Source organism: Leptonychotes weddellii, chromosome 5 (genome assembly GCF_054177405.1).
Source record: "Leptonychotes weddellii isolate Sample4059 chromosome 5, ASM5417740v2, whole genome shotgun sequence".
Classification (NCBI taxonomy): domain Eukaryota; kingdom Metazoa; phylum Chordata; class Mammalia; order Carnivora; family Phocidae; genus Leptonychotes; species Leptonychotes weddellii.
Genome location: NC_138373.1, coordinates 92346739 through 92363732, shown reverse-complemented (window position 1 = coordinate 92363732; position 16994 = coordinate 92346739).

Genomic DNA, 16994 nt, shown 5'->3' with positions numbered 1-16994 from the left:
AATATAAATTATTAGCAATGTATGTACATACTGGATTTCCAAAACTCTGGCAATAACACTGCAGGTTCCCAGGAATCCAGAGCTCACTAGTTTGGAAGCATTATTTTAAATCTTAAATTTTAACTCAGTGGGGTCTAACTGTAAAGGAGCTATAGTGATTGCTCACAGGAAAACAGGTTATGAAACACACAGTTTTTAATTTTTTGTGATTAATGAAATATATTGTAAAAATGGTACTTCCTGGGGAGAGAGTAATATAACAAAATCTATGATAATGAAGGTGATGATTTTCAGAGTGTTTCTGTGTGAAAGACATAAAGCCCTAAAATCAACCCAATCGTTTTCCATCCCACTTGCAAGAATAAAGGAGAGTAGCTAAGAAACAAACGAAAAAATACACCCAGAGGTGTTTTTTTCTTTATGCAAAGAACAAACCTGAAAGATTACCTGCTCTGTAGAGTAGCTAATTATCTGTCGTGTTGCTAAGACATTTAATAGCTCAGATTATGCAACAACATGTTAGCTAATCTCCTTGAGGAAACAAGTACAAACAGTTTACGACCAACCTTCACCTTCTTCTTTTTCAAACTTACTATAAAGATACCCATTCAAATGAAAAAACAAAACATTTGATTCTGCCATGCCTGTCAGAGACTATTGCTAAAGATATCAAGCCCAGAAAATACAAACGCATTTTATATTGAGAAGACATGTTCCCAGAATTTTTTTGCTTTGACAATTGCCCTATAATTGGACTAGAGGTATGAATGTCTAAAATTATATTTCTCAGGTGTCAGAAAACTTTTTTTCACATTTTCTACCGCCCTGTTAAAAAGTTACCATTAAACAAGCATTTATTTAACACCCTGTAACATGCCAACTATTGTGGCCAAGCCTATGTCAATTCTGCAATGATAAACAAGAGTTTTCTTCAGCCTTAGAAAGCCTTCAGTCTATTAAGGAAGAAAAATGCAAACACATAATTGCGAGGTGTGGTATATTCATACAATGGAATACTACTGCAATTAACTGAATCAATTGTGGCTACACATAACAACATGAATAAACCTCAGAAATATAATATTAAGAGAAAAAAAAAGTTGAAGAAGATTAGCACAATATGATTCCACTTATATAAGACTCTAAAATATACAAAATGGAAACAGCTATTCTTTAGAGATACAAACATAAGTAAAAAAAAAAAAACTATAAAGGAAAGTAAAAATGATATGCATAAAATTCAGAAGTGATTTCCTCTGCACACAGCCAAAACCTCTCTCAACTATCTTTTCTCCTGCTCAACAATCTACCACAGCTCCCCACTGAATCTAACAGATTTTTTCTTCAGCCAGAGAAGTCCTCACTACCTCAGATGTAATAGCAATTTTCTCCTTTTTAAGCTGGATGGAGGATATGATGACATGCAATGGTGTTTGATTCATTTTCTTTACATCTTTCAAATATTTAATAAATATTCTATAAATAAGTTAAAAATTAGTGGTTTAAAAAACTGAAAGCATCATGAAATAATCAGGAAATTATGAGCAATCTAGAATCAAGAGACACTGCTACTTCCTCTTCTGCGGGCAACATTTTCTTTCCCAGGAGAAAAGTTTGAACCTACTGACTTTTTTGCATCCTGTCCTTAGTGCTCAAAGATCCTTCTCTCCTCTCCTGCTTTGCCACAGGATGTCCTTCGAACCACTGATCACTCTTGGGATTCCAAGTTGTTGCCCATTTAAACAGGTTAGTGCCCCTTCTTAAGTGGATAAAATTTCTCTGGAAATGTTGTCACCACTTTGAGTTCCTAAAAAAGGATAATCAGTTCTCTTAATTAAACCTAAACTATGTGATGCACCAAATGAAAGCAAAAAAATTCTCAGGTAGTATAGATTCAACCTGTAATGATTAAAACTAACTTTGCAATATAATCCTTCCCATTGATAAGTGTTGGCAATTAAGTTTAATGTAAAATATGGGTTTGAAAGTAGCTTCTCAATTTGATTTAGGCTTCCTGGTGCTTTTATCTGTCACCTGAGCATAACTTGCCTCCATTTACCAGGATTAAAAAATGAAATGATAAATGGCTCCCTAAGTTCTGCTGAATGAAATTAATATTCATGAAAAGTACTATTAAATGCCAATCTTGTTTTTATCCTGGGGTCCCAACACCTGCTAAAGTCCTACAACTCTCATAGGTAAGCTCTCTGCAATTAATACTTTCTAGCACTAAAATCCTTCCTCGAATCAAATCAAAGCTGTTTTATAGCAAAATGATTCCAAAGAAACCCAAGAGAGAAGTTTTAGAGCAATCAGACCTCCTGAATGGAATGCAGGGCAAGTAATGGATTTCTTACATTAATTTGTTGGTTGCTAATTTGACCATATCAAAACACAAACACAGGTAGGAACATACCTGTACCAGAGAAAATCAAACTAAGAGCCACTATGCTGCACACACATTCTGTATATAATATACGAGGCTGTGGCTTAAGAATGAAACTGATTCTTCATCATGAAGAGAAGTGGGTGGATGTTTAAAGTCTCAAGTTCTCAAAACATCGGAAATAATTACATAGAACTTTTTATTAGGTAACTAGATTATTTACTAGGTAGCCAGATTATGTGGGGGGGAGGGGTGTTTAAAATGATCCTTTTGTTAAAAGTTTGCTAGAGCAACAAAATCAGCTGAAAGTTTGGGCAGGTTTTGTTGCACTGTTGAGTACGTCTGTGGTAAGGCAACAGTGACAGCCCCGTGCCTTCCCATACTGTATTTTTCCTAGGGAAAGAAGTGCAAAGTTGACATAGGTTAGAGGGTGGGTACGGAAGGGAGGTTCTGCACTGGAACACCATTTGGGTTATCTTCTGGTGCAGTGCACAGGGACTCTGTGCCAGGGTAAATGAATGAGCTAGTGTAGAACGATTTTGCAGTCAAGGAACATCACAAGCCCACACTCTTCATGGCTTAATTAGTAAGTGTTGCCCAAGTGTCCCATGGGCATGGGCCCCGAATCAGCACACGGAGAAGAGAGTAGGGGCAGTACAGAATAGAGGCTACAATCTTCTCAATTTAGGGAATATCTCATAGCCTTTAATCCAACAGTGTGCTATTCAAGGTTCTCTCTGGCCTCACCATAGCCTAGATTGTCTGTCCTGGTAGATGTACTATGTGGCATACAGTCCCTTCTCATAAACTGTCACACTACACATGCCCACAGAGTCTGCACTATCACAACTTAATATGAAACAGAACTAAATCAGTATGAGTTCAATTATGTAAAACAGACATGTAGAATACAAACGATGAAAAGAATACATACTAAATATTAAAAAGTAGTCACTTTTTAGAGATTTTATGCTGGGGTTTTTTTTTGCCAAATATTGTTAAATGAACATGCATTTTGTTTCCTTTGTGAGCAGAAACATTATTTGTAAGCCTTTCTCTGAACACAGAAACCTATTTTTCTTTCTGTCCATATATTCAAGCATTTCTTATCTTTTTCTAACAAAGACAGAGTAGAATATAACACAGAAAGCAAGCAACTGGGTATTCTATTTTCTGTTTCTTTATTTAACCATAATCATCTTTGTTATTTCTGACATACAAAATTATACAGCAATAATTTTATTTTCCTTTTCTTAGTGCAGACTGTGGTGATGGTGGAAGGGGTGGAGGTGGGAAAGAATCATCTCTTCATAGAAAAGTTCTCTGATTTCAGGTTTTTGGGGGTTTTTTTATTTGGTTGATTTTTTGCCTACTTCACTAAGAATTGAATCCGAGGTCACCTGGGTGGCTCAGCTGGTTAAGCGTCTGCCTTCGGCTCAGGTCATAATCCCAGGGTCTTGGGATCGAGTCCCGCATCGGGCTCCCTGCTCAGCGGGAAGTCTGCTTCTCCTTCTCCCCCTACCTCTACCCCTCCCCTCGCTTGTGCTCTCTCTCTCATAATCTCTCAAATAAATAAATAAAATATTAAAAAAAAAAAAGAATTGAATCCGATCATCTCTAAGGCCCCTTCTGGCAGTAAAATTCTATGATTCTAGGTTCATTTCTGTGTTCAATCTCAGTTACCAATTTCACTTGATAATTTGCATGTATTTGAACATTTCTACTTGCTTGTCTGTCCTTGATTCAACTTTTTCATAAACCTTGCCCAAACTACTAGAATTGAATTAGTTTTTTTTTTTTTAGATTTTATTATTATTTATTTATTTGACAGAGAAAGACACAGCAAGAGAGGGAACACAAGCAGGGGGAGTGGGAGAGGGAGAAGCAGGCATCCCGTGGAATAGGGAGACTGATGCGGGGTTCAATCCCAGGATCCTGGGATCATGACCTGAGCTGAAGGCAGATGCTTAATGACTGAACCATCCAGGTGCCCCATGAATTAGTTCAACTTTTCAAACATGTGAAAAGTCAGCCAGTAAAACTGCTTGATGCTTAGTAACATTATTTTTAGTGGCATAGAATATTAACTTACCCTCCACTCTGAAATTGTGCTATTCAATAATTCTTCCATTTCTCTAGAAACGTTACCTTGAAATCGGGAAATTTTGATGTGCCACAGGTTTTAGAGTTGTATGCCTTCATATTGTTCATTTTCCGACAAATTGATGAGAAGGCTGAATGTTGCTGGGGCAAATGCACAGCAGCATTACACTGGAAGATGTGACTACTATAGAATTCATACCTTTGAGATAGCAATGTATTCACCCATGATGCATTTATTTAGAATTCATAAAAGGAAGAGAAATGAATATCTGAGACACAGTTTAACTTTTTCTTCAAAGTCTAATTAGATGACCACTAGGCTAAGAATGCAGGGGCAGCAGAACATTATAAAATGGACAGAATGTACATGGTCAGTCTGCCTCAGGCTGTGCTCCGTATCTATCTCTCACAGAAAATAAGCAACTACAAAGTATACTAATGCTTCCTAATTTTAAGAATGTATTTGTCTCTCACATCCAATTGATATATTTGCATAAAAAAATGAACAGAAATCATTTCAAAATTTGTTCATTATTATTTTTCTTAAGGTCAAGGAAAAAAAAGAAACACTACAAATGTAAATTCCACAAAGGACACACACTGTTGGACTCATGCTGCCTGGTATCCCCCATAATTAGCACAATTCCTGGGCATGGTTTGAAGTAAAAAATGAATGAATGAATAAATGAATGAATGAAAAAATAAACTAATCACAGAATTTTAGATCTAGAAGACATCTTAAAGGTCAAAATACTCATATAAAGTTTTAGGTAAATCACATGAATAAATAATGTTAAAGCCAGAATCAATTCCTTTTCTTCTATGCTACACTGTTCTTGCCTGTTTCTTTTTGTTTTTAAAAAAATATTTCTTTATTTATTTGAGAGTGAGAGAGATGAGGAGAGAGAGAGAAAGTATGAGCACTGGGGAGGGAGAGAGGGAGAAGCAGACCCCCTGCTGAGCAGGGAGCCTGATGTGGGGCTCGATCCCAGGATCCTGAGATCATGACCTGACCTGAAAGCAGATGCTTAACCAACTGAGCCACCCAGGTCCTCCTTTTCTCTTTTTATTTTTAACTTTATCTCACATCCTGAGTATACACATAATGGATAAATAGTATGTTTGCTTTGGAACTCATAATACAAAGAAAAAGTACATTGAATCATTTAGTTGGATTTTTTTAAATTCAACACTTACTGAGTTCTATTTTGTACTGGGCACAGTACAAAAACAAAGGAGCCCTCTTTAAGGAGGTGTGTATGATGTGTGTGTTTGTTTTTTCCCAACTACCATGCAATTCCACATCAGCTGGGTATTCTACAGTTCAACACAATTCTGACACTATCTACCTGGAGATGGTATCAGGTCAGATGCCAATCAAGTCTACTCACCTGTGCTTCTAATCCATCAGTTGTATATTGGAGATTCCCACAATGCTCTCCTAAAATCTCTGGGGAAACAGCTGTGGGATGTAAAGGATTAAGAGAGCAATAGTTCGCAGGTAAAACCTTCAGATGGCAAAGCAGGTCTGACACCTGTGAAAGGAGATGGGAAATGAAGGGAAAGACCTAGTAGGAAAAACCTCAGCTCTGGGAAGGCCTCTGTCAATCCACTGTGGCACTCAGCACAAAGACTGCTTTTAGAGGACACTGAACAGGTATGGTGGGTACCATCACTATGCTCATTCATCACCTGAGGGTTGAAGAAGCAGAAAATAAAGTGTGAAAAGAGTGGATCAAGAAGTGCAAATAATTATCTATAAAACAAATTCAAACACATACATGTATCAAGGAAATTCAATATTTTTGCCACATGTGAATCTTAGAGATCAGATGTGTCATCGTGCTTCATTCAGGAGTTCATTTCATTTAAAAATATTAGTATTATTATTTTTTAGTCAGTGATGCTGAAAATTTTAGAGTTCTCTTAAACTTTGTTTCACTGGAGATTAAGACTAAAACAAGAGTGAGGAAACAGGTGGAAGAAAAATATGTAAATGTTACCTATGGAAAAACTGGAAAGAATGCAACTTTAGAAAATGGGAAAAAAAGAAGAAAGAAAAGGGAGAGTAAACACAAATCATGGTAATTGTATGGGTAATAGACTGGAGTCAAGATACACCATTTAAAACTGACAAACCAGAGAGTGAAAGATTAAGCTAAGTAAGTAGGATTCAGGGGACTATTATAGAAAGTTTAAATGCAGTCCTTATTAAATAACAAAAGAAAAATATTTTAAAGAGAGAAGACAACACTCTTCTTAGATAAGAAGTATTGTATATATAACATACTATATAAGGTAAGTAAAACATAAAATAACATATAAAATGATAACATTTTGATTAGAGTTGATACCAAGCCTGTCAGTCACATTAGCAGGGGTTAAGCTTACCTTGACTCTTAAAAGATTTTTAAATTAATGAGTAAAATTCAACACTAGTCTATCAATAAAGATATACCTAAAACAGATTGATTCAAAAAGGCAAAATATAAAGGGAAAGGCAAAGATGTACTATAACAGTAATAAAGCACAGATTATGATTTCAACATTGGACAATGTAAAATTCAGACCAAAAATCATTAACTGAGACTAAGAAGATTATTTTATAATGGCTAATAGTACAATTTATAATGAATATGAAGAAATTATGGATATCTACAGACACGTACAAAAAAACAGGAACCACCTATATAAAGCCAAAAATACAGGAGATGCAAGAAAAAAATAATATGATGCTAATGATAGAAGACTTTAGTAAATACATAAATAAATAAACAGAAGAAACAATAAGGTTGACCTATGGAAAAATGTCAAACACCACAGTATGCTTCCTAATGTATATGAAAAATTGACAAAAATTATTTTATTAGCATTAAGTTTCCTGAATTGGATAGGGGTACTATGGTTATGAAAATGAATCACTACATCAAAAACTAATGATGTAATGTATGGTGATTAACATAACATAATAAAATAAAATTTAAAAAAAGAAAATGAATCTTTGTTCATAGGAAATGTATGCTGAAGTATTAAGATCTAAATTGTTATGATAAAGAAATGTGGAAAATGAATAAAGGATACAAGAGAGTTTATTATTCTTTCAACTTTCTTGTAATTTGACATTATTTAAAGAAAAAAGTTCAAAAATAATGGGCTGTTACTTTGACAGAGGCTTGCATTTACTTGGTGGCTTGCTGCAGGACCGATTCATTGCCCCACCTTCACCCAGGACCCAGCAGCCAGCACATCAGGACAGCCAGATGCATTCTTCTCAGACCACTGCACCAATACGGAGAGGCTAGAAGTGCATTCCATTGTGTTTTATGTTTTACGCTAAAACCTCTACTTCTGCCTTATGTTTCTGGGACTTAGAGGAGGTATTAGCAATAAACCCATTTACCCAGTATTCATTACTTTCCCTTAAAGTGATCTTGCATGCAAGAGCCAAATCTCAAGTTTTTATAACACGAAGAACCAAGCTTCTTTCTGGAAAGCACATTAAAGACTCTCATGGAGTGGAGAACACAGTAGGCATTTAATAAGTGCCTCTTAATAATATGGATGAGACTGTATGAAGCTTTCATGATGAATAAGAGCCTCTAATGATCAATAGGCAGATTGTAACCTTATGAGCATGCAGTAGCTGACGCCAGCTAAGGCTGACATTCCAGGGTCAGACTGCAGTCCTTGGAAAAGCAACTATCAAGACAAGAAGGAGGACCAGCAAACTAAGCCAGATTTCAGTTTGAGAAACTGTCACACAGTAGGACTGGAAGGAGTACAGCTTGGGGAAATATAGGTGCACAGCCGTCCTAGGAGTTCTAGATTCAAAGCTTGAATGGGAAGAAAGGATGATTAAAGAAAGACAGGAGACAAAGGCTTCCTGAAGGACACTAATACTAAACCTGAATCAAAGGAGCAACTTAAGCCTGCTTAAATACTTGCTGTTGGAAGACCTGGCTGAATAGCTACCAGAGTCAAAGGCCAAGGAAATGAAATGTTATAGCATTTTCTCTAAATTTCTCTGATGAACCATTAATTTGAAAGGAAAATTGATTTCTGACAACATCTATACATCACCTATACCTTCTAAATTAGAATGTAATTGGGCATACTGTTCTCAATAGCTATTTAATTCAAGTTAGTCTTAATTCTCCAAGGATGTCTTATGCTTCCTTCTATGTCAATGTAGATGCTAGAAAAATACTGGAATAACAAGTCTTTATTGAAGAAGCAGCCTACAGATACAGTTCTCATTATATCCATAAACATATATAATGCGCAATACTTAGAGTGAATGAAAAATCTCTGTAAAATGTTCCTATTTTCTACTAGAGACAAAAAATAAACTTATGTTTCCCTTCCCTCTTAATAGCTCAATATTTATAGATTCCTTCCAGTCCTGCCAAGCAGATGGCAAGTACCATTGTCAGAAATACTAAGCCGCGATCATACCTAGTATTTCATCTGGTCAGGTTACATAGAAACACATGCCCCTTTAGCACTAATAGTGACTCTCTCCTGGTAAACACATTGGGCACTATTAGAAAAACAAACAGCACTGTTTGTGGTATCAAAGAGCCACCTTCTTGACTTAACTGAATGACTTTACAAATATCTTTTCAATGTCTGTCTTTGGCTCCAGTGTCCTCATCTCTACGATAAGAAGGGAAAACAAATCTCTGAGGTATCTTTCACCTGTAACATTCTGAGACTCTTCCTAATGAGGAAGATTAATGAACAGAAGCTTCAGACCACGAATGAGACACAGATGCCACCACAAATGGCTACAGCTGCAAAGCACAGGAAAAAACTCATTTGTGCTCCAGGTGAGAAGAGAGTACATCACAAATGATGCTTTTAGACTGTTGCCATTCACTCTAGGTCATAACCATGAGAGGCAGCAGTACATAAACTAGTCCTCCCAAAATAAAACTCACTATATTTCAAAATAAATTTGTCACTAATTTTTTGATCACGTTTCCCAGCAGTAAAAGCTTTTAAACATGCCCTCCAATGTATAAATGTTTATTTATACATTATTTGTATCATACATTCACTACTATCATAAAGCATACTTTCTTTTGAGACAAACATAAATATAAATAAAAGTTCTAACACTTAACCAGTCTCTCACTTTGGAGACCACTGTTAAGAATGACAGCAGTGACCTGCATTGGTTTGTCATCAGGAAACCTCAGATCAGTCTATAATTCCACTTTTAACCCTCAAACTACGCTCAGAAATTATCTTATCTCCTATATGGTTTTAGAAATTAGAAACAAAGAGAGATCCACTTTGGTAGGATAGATAGACCTGCACTCAATCAGACACTAAATGCAGAACAAACTTCCCTCAGTTCTCCAGTTAATTACATACTATCCAGTGAATTTTGTTGTATTTTAATCTTCTTTTACCTTCTCAGAATTAGGATGACTTCTGGCAGACAAGTTACAAAAGACAGAGTCAATCTTTCTAGACAAAGCTCCATGGACTATGGAGACAAATTTTGCAGATCTTCAAAGAAAAAGCAATGGTCAGTCATAGAGCCCATTTTATCTCTGTAAATCCCTTAACTCATAGAAGCCCCTCATTTATACTAGATCATAAACTCCTGGAAGGCAGACACTGTCTTCTCCCTTCTTGCAACAACAGTCTGAGTCCAGTAATGTTTGCTGTCCTGATGAACAGACCAGCCTATGGCAAAACTATGATGGGAAAAATTCTGTATTTAGCACTCTAGTAACCCTGCAGGCACCCATCCTCCACCACACCCTAGTCTATTTTGGTGAATCTTCCCTTTTTCCTTTATGTATTTACCATACTTCTCTTGGAAAACAAAACTTTTCTCTTCACAGGGAAATTTGCATTTTAAGCTTTATCTTTAATGAAGGAGTGTAGATGATGGGGAAGGGGGGCAGAATTCAATCAATACCAGAAAAAAAAGTGAATTATTATGGATGGACATGAAATTCTTTGATCTATGAAATTATACAAATAGATGGTCACTACATAATAAGCCAGCCCAGACTCAATGCAAGACAGCTGATGAACGGTGTTGACAAATGGCCAACAGACACATGAAAAAATGTTCCACATCAATTGGCATCAGGGAAATACAAGTCAAAACCACAATGAGATACCACATCACTCCAGTCAGAATGGCTAAAATTAATAACTCAAGAAAAAAACAGATATTGGTGAGGATGCAGAGAAAGAGGAACCCTCTTACACTGCTGGTGGGAATGCAAACTGGTGCAGCCACTCTGCAAAATAGTAAAGAGGTTCCTCAAAAAGTTAAAAATAGAACTATCCTATGACCCAGAAATTACACTATTAGGTATTATCTAAAGGATACAAACACAGTGATTTGAAGGGGCACATGCTCCCCAATGTTTATAGCAGCAATATTCACAATAGCCAAACCATGGAAAGAGTCCAGATGTCCATCAACAGATGAATGAATAAAGAAGATGTGTGTGAATGTGTGTGTGTATACACACACATTCACACACACACACACACACACACACACACAAAGATTGGAATATTATTCAGCCATGAAAAAGAATAAAATCTTGTCATTTTCAGTGACGTGGCTGGAACTAGTGGGTATTATGCTAAGCAAAGTAAGTTAGAGAAGGACAAATATCATGTAATTTCACTTACTGTGGAATTTAAGAAACAAAGTAGTGGAACATAGGGGAAGGGAAGGAGAAATAAGATGAAAACAGAGAGGAAGACAAACCATAAGAGACTCTTAACTATAGGAAACAAACTGAGGGTTGCTGGAGGGGAGGTAGGTGGGGATGGGGTAAATGGGTGATGGGCATTAAGGAAAGCACTTGATGGAATGAGCAATGAGTGTTATATACAGCTGATGAATCACTAAATTCTACCTCTGAAACTAATAATACACTATATGTTAATTAAATTGAATTTAAATGAATAATAAATTTTTAAAAAGAAAGTGGATTCTACAACTTCCCAACATAAATCATTCTACTATTAAGCATCCTTAATTTTTAAAAAATGTCAATCTATATCTTAAAGCTCCCAGATAATTCTAATATGAGACTAGAAAACCTCTAGTTTAGAAAGGGGGTTTTCATACCATATTGTAAATTAGAATCATCAAAAAGAACTTGTTTTTAAAAATGTGATTATTTGGAAAAACACCCATAGATTTTTATTTGGTAGATCTATCTGGGTTAGGATCTAGTATTTGTTTCAATTTTGAATCAGTTCTGTGGATGACACTCATTTCTATAATTTGGGAACAAAAATTTAAACACACATCCAGAGAAATAAAAGTAAAAAAAAAAATGTGTCATTGTGGAATACCAACAAAAATTTCAAAATATTCAATCTGAGCACATCCTAAGCTATTTTTCAGTGTGACTAGGTTCATTCTTGTTGGTTTGGTGACATGTGAATTATGTATATAAACTAAGAGATTTTACAAAAAAAAGTAAATGAAATAGGAAAAACCATTAAAATTGTAATGGATCCTTTGTAAATATGTGAAACTTGGCATGAAATTTGTGGGATACAGATAGGGCTATTTATTTTGAAGGATATTTACATAACAATATTACAAGGTACTGCTATAAGAAATGCATATTTATGCTGTTGTTTGCTCTTTTATAGAATGCTCTAATGTTTGCTAATAGCTTCCTGGCAAAAAAAGTTTTACACATAATCTCTATATACATAAAGTTGTTCTAGCATGACTCTTCTGATGTCTAGCAAATATCAATATTCCTATCAAATATAGATTATTTTCAAAACTCAGATTTAACATGTCTTTTATATTTACCCACTTATTTACCATTTCTGGTTCTCTTTATTCCTTCATTTAGATACAAATTTCAATCTGTTATCATTTCTCTTTAACCTGAAGGTCATCCTTAGCAAATGGAATTGTTTTGAGTGCAGAATGACTTAAAAACTAAAATACAGCCATCTGAGAATAAACTCTTTGAGAGTTTATTTGAGAGAGGCCAAGTTACCCAACAATCACACTGGTAGCTCCAGATATAGGCAACTTAACAGAAATTTCCTATAAGCATTTCTACCAGTTTGTAGAATATTGTGTTTAGGCACAAAGGACTGAAATTTTTCCATATACTGCTTTTTCGTTACATAAAAAAGTAGTATATTCAAGGCGCCTAGGTGGCTCAGTCAGTTAAGCATCAGACTCTTGATTTTGGCTCAGGTCATGATTTCAGTCAGGGTTGTGAGGTCCAGCCCTGTGTCAGGATCCAGGTTCAACAGAGAGTTTGCTTCTACCCCCCTACCTTTTTGTGCCCCTCCCCCCGTTCACACGCTCTCTCACGCACTCTCTATATAAAAATAAATAAATCTTTTTTTTATAAGGCAGTACATTCAGGAGAAAGTGTTTTTATTTTCTTGTTCCACAACATTATGCTGCAGGTGGTAGAAAATCAGTAAGAAAAAGAAAACAGGGAAGGTGAAAAAGACATGTGAAGACTGCATGCAGAGCACTCAGCTTGGGCTGATGGCTATCTTTTTTTATTTACTGGTCCAGTTTTTCTGGCTTTGTGTGTGTGTTGCTGGGTAACAATTGTATACTTTGTGTAATCAACATAAAATCAACTGGCTGAACAGGTTGTTCTCCACCAGTCAAAAAAAAAAAAGGTTCATACTATTAGAATTGACATTTCTACTTAAGAAAGCTTGTTAGACTTCTTGTTTGAAAGACTTACCTTGATCATTAAAGGTCCTTGGGAAGATTGATTTAAGACAATTTCTCATTTCTTCATTGCAAAAGCAAACATAAATATTGCAAGAATAAAAGAATGGCCAACTAGCAGATAAAGCTATTTCTCACTAATTCTGTGTCATTAGGTTATAAAATGCAAACGTCAACCAGATATAAATTAGATGTGGAAAAAAGAGAACCCTTGTATACTGTTGGTTGGAATATCAACTGTTATAGCCACTGTGAAAAACAGTATGGAGGCTCCTCAACAAATTAAAAATAAAACTACCATGTGATCTAGCAGTACCACTTCTGAGTACATAACTGAAGGAAATGAAGTCACTATATTGAAGAGATATCTGCACCTTAATATTCACAGCAGCATTATTTTACAATAGCCAAGACATGGAAACAACCTAGTGTTCATCAACAGATAAATAAGAAAATGTGATACTGACACTACTATATTGATAGTAGAATACCTTACAGCCATAAAAAATAAGAAAATCCTGCTATTTATGATAACACAGATGGAACCTGAGGGCATTATGCTAAATTAAATAAGCCAGAGAAAGACCAATACTATATGATTTCATTTATACGTAGAATCTAAAACAACCAAACTCATAGAAACAGAGATCAGATTTGCAGTTATCAGAGACAGGGGTGGACAAAATGAGTAGAAGTGGTCGAAAAGTACAAACATGGTTGTAAGATAAGTAAGTACTAGGAATGTAACATACAACTTGAAGATTATAGTTAACAATACGGTATTTGTATATTTGAAAGATGCTAAGAATAGATCTTAAAAGTTCTCATCACAAGGAAAAAATTGTAACTATATGTGTGATGGATGTTAACTTATGTGGTGATCATTTTACAACATATACATATATCAAATCATTATGTTGTACACCTTAAACTTATACAATGTTATGTGTCAATTATACCTCAATAAAAATGGAAAAATATTAATTTAAAAAATGGCATTCTGGGTTTAATTTCCCTTTGAAAATTCTAGCCATCTGAAATTAGTCTATTTAAATTTTTTTTCTGAGCCTTTTTTGCTTATCTGCAAAATCTGAGAATCAAATTAAAAACAAATATCCAAACCTGGCCTTTTTGTCTATTCTTTACAAACTATTAGCTGCTAATATTATTATAAACTTGTATGAGAGCATCATGTTCAATAATAGTTAAATATTTTATAAATTTAAAAAAATAAAACAAAGACCTGCTGGAAGGAAGGAGGAAAACTAGAGACAGAAGGAAACTAATGTGAAATTGTTACTGAACAGAGGCTAAGCTAGGGTAAGCAGAGTAAACTTGCTGGATCTCACTAACATTTAGAGCATGAATTTAAAGACCATGAGTCTCTACAACTTAAATTCCAGCATTTTCTATTGGTAGGTTTTAGGGAGGGCAATGAAGGATGAAAAACATCTAAAGCCCTGAATGAGTCCCTGCCAAATCTGTCTACAGTTGGAAAGATAGATGGGGAAGTTACACATAAATGTTATATTCCTGAGGAGTGTATGCTACATGGGTCTTTGGTTTAGAAAGGGGTTTTGTTAAGATCAAGAGAGCCAGATTGCCCACTGTGGGCTTCCCACCAATTTGGCCTCTGCAACATGTCATCGAAGCAATCACCGAAGTTACCACACTTAGAAGGCTATTTTAACACATTTTCAAGCAGCAGCTATGTCAAAAGTGTGTGCAAAAAAACACCCGGTGCCCCAGCAACACAGCAAAAGAGGACCATACTGTTTTAGAAGGCACCCAAACATCTAGAAAAAAGCATATGTTCCTTTTCATGGAGACAGTCAAGGTCCTGGGCTTCTCTCACTTGTACCTCTTTCCACATACATGTAGGGATGGTGATACCTGGAAATATGGCAGTATGTAAGATTATGTATGAGACATGCTGTGCTACATGACAGCCTGGAATGTGCAGTCCCCATAAATAAAGAGTGGTACATGAGAACAAAGATGGAAGCCATCTGGTAGTAGTGAATACTGGAATTGTGGCGTTTTGTGCATCCCATCTGTTCAGACAGTGGAGGGAGAAGATCATTTCATTTTAGGCCAGAAAAGCTAAAACAAATAAAAGACTACCAGATACTAAGCTAGGAACTAGCCCATTTATCTGCCTTCCAGCTGTGGAATGAGTAGCGAATTGATTCAGTCAAGTAGACAGAAGGGCACCCGAGGTAACTCATTGGCACTCTCTGCAGAAACATCCTCCATTGGCAAATTCTCAGGCTCAATAGATTTGTTATTATTTGAGGATGAGTTAAATGAAAACATACCAAATGTTACAGACATAAAGAGAACCAAAAGAGGAAATGTATGTAGAAAACTTGAGAAAAATATCTGACATCTTCAATTTAATTATCAAATACATGGCCTCCTTGAAACAGGACCAGAAAGCCAAGAGGAAAGATGAAAATAATACAGCATTAGATCAATAAGAGACAGGTGAGATGCAGGGTTATAAATGGTGGAAATACTTTCTTTAGCTGAATTGTACTGTTAGTCATTACCGCTTTCTAATATGTGTAAAATACATAAGAAATATAAACAAGATACTATTTCTGACATCAGCTCATGAAATAGTTGAATCAGCTGAGGTTTTTCTCCACATTTTCTATGCAGACATTTCTATCATTTATTGGTTGTTTCAGGGAAATATCTATGTTTACAAATTTCTCTTTAATAAATGGTGTTGCACAGGGAAAACCAAGAGACAATGAGATCCTTTCCCAAGTCCTCATTCTGCTAATTTTGAAAACAGTATAAAATCACCCTGCAGCACTTTGAGAAATGGTAGTGATCAGGGCTAGGAAAGGCTCACCAACCATATGCTCCTCCATGCAGGCCTGCATTTATTCCTCTGCTGTTGTCTTTGGGAGGTATAAATCAGCAAAATCAATGGACCTTGTTGGCGAATATATATCTTCACTACTACTAATTACATAACAGTTTGAGAGTGTTTTTTTTTTTCTATTTTCTTTTTTTTTTTTAAGATTTATTTATTTATTTGAGAGAGCGAGAATGAGAGAGAGAGAGTACATGAGAGGGGGGAGGGTTAGAGGGAGGAGCAGGCTCCTTGCTGAGCAGGGAGCCCGATGCGGGACTCGATCCAGGGACTCCAGGATCATGACCTGAGCCGAAGGCAGTCGCTTAACCAACTGAGCCACCCAGGCGCCCCTCTATTTTCTTTTGACTTACGGACTTGAAAGTTTTATATGTGGAGATGGATAAAGTAAAGGAGGGTAAATATTTACCAATTTAAGCTAGAACTCATACAGAAATTCAGCAAAGTGGCAGGATATAAAATCAATGCACAGAAATCTGTTCATTTCTATACACTAACAATGAGACAGAAGAAAGAGAAATTAAGGAATAGATCCCATTTAAAATTGCACCAAAACCATAAGATACCTAGGGATAAACCTAACCAAAGAGGTAAAAGATCTGTACTGAAAACTATAGAACACTCATGAAAGAAACTGAGGAAGACACAGAAAAATGGGAGTTCCATGCTCATGGATTGGAAGAATAAATATTGTTAAAATGTCTATGCTACCATGTCCACAATAGCCAAACTGTGGAAAGAGCCAAGATGTCCATTGACAGATGAATGGATAAAGAAGATGTGGTATATATATACAATGGAATATTATGCAGCCATCAAAAGGAATGAAATCTTGCCATTTGCAATGACATGGATGGAACTGGAGGGTATTGTGCTGAGCGAAATAAGTCAATCAGAGAAAG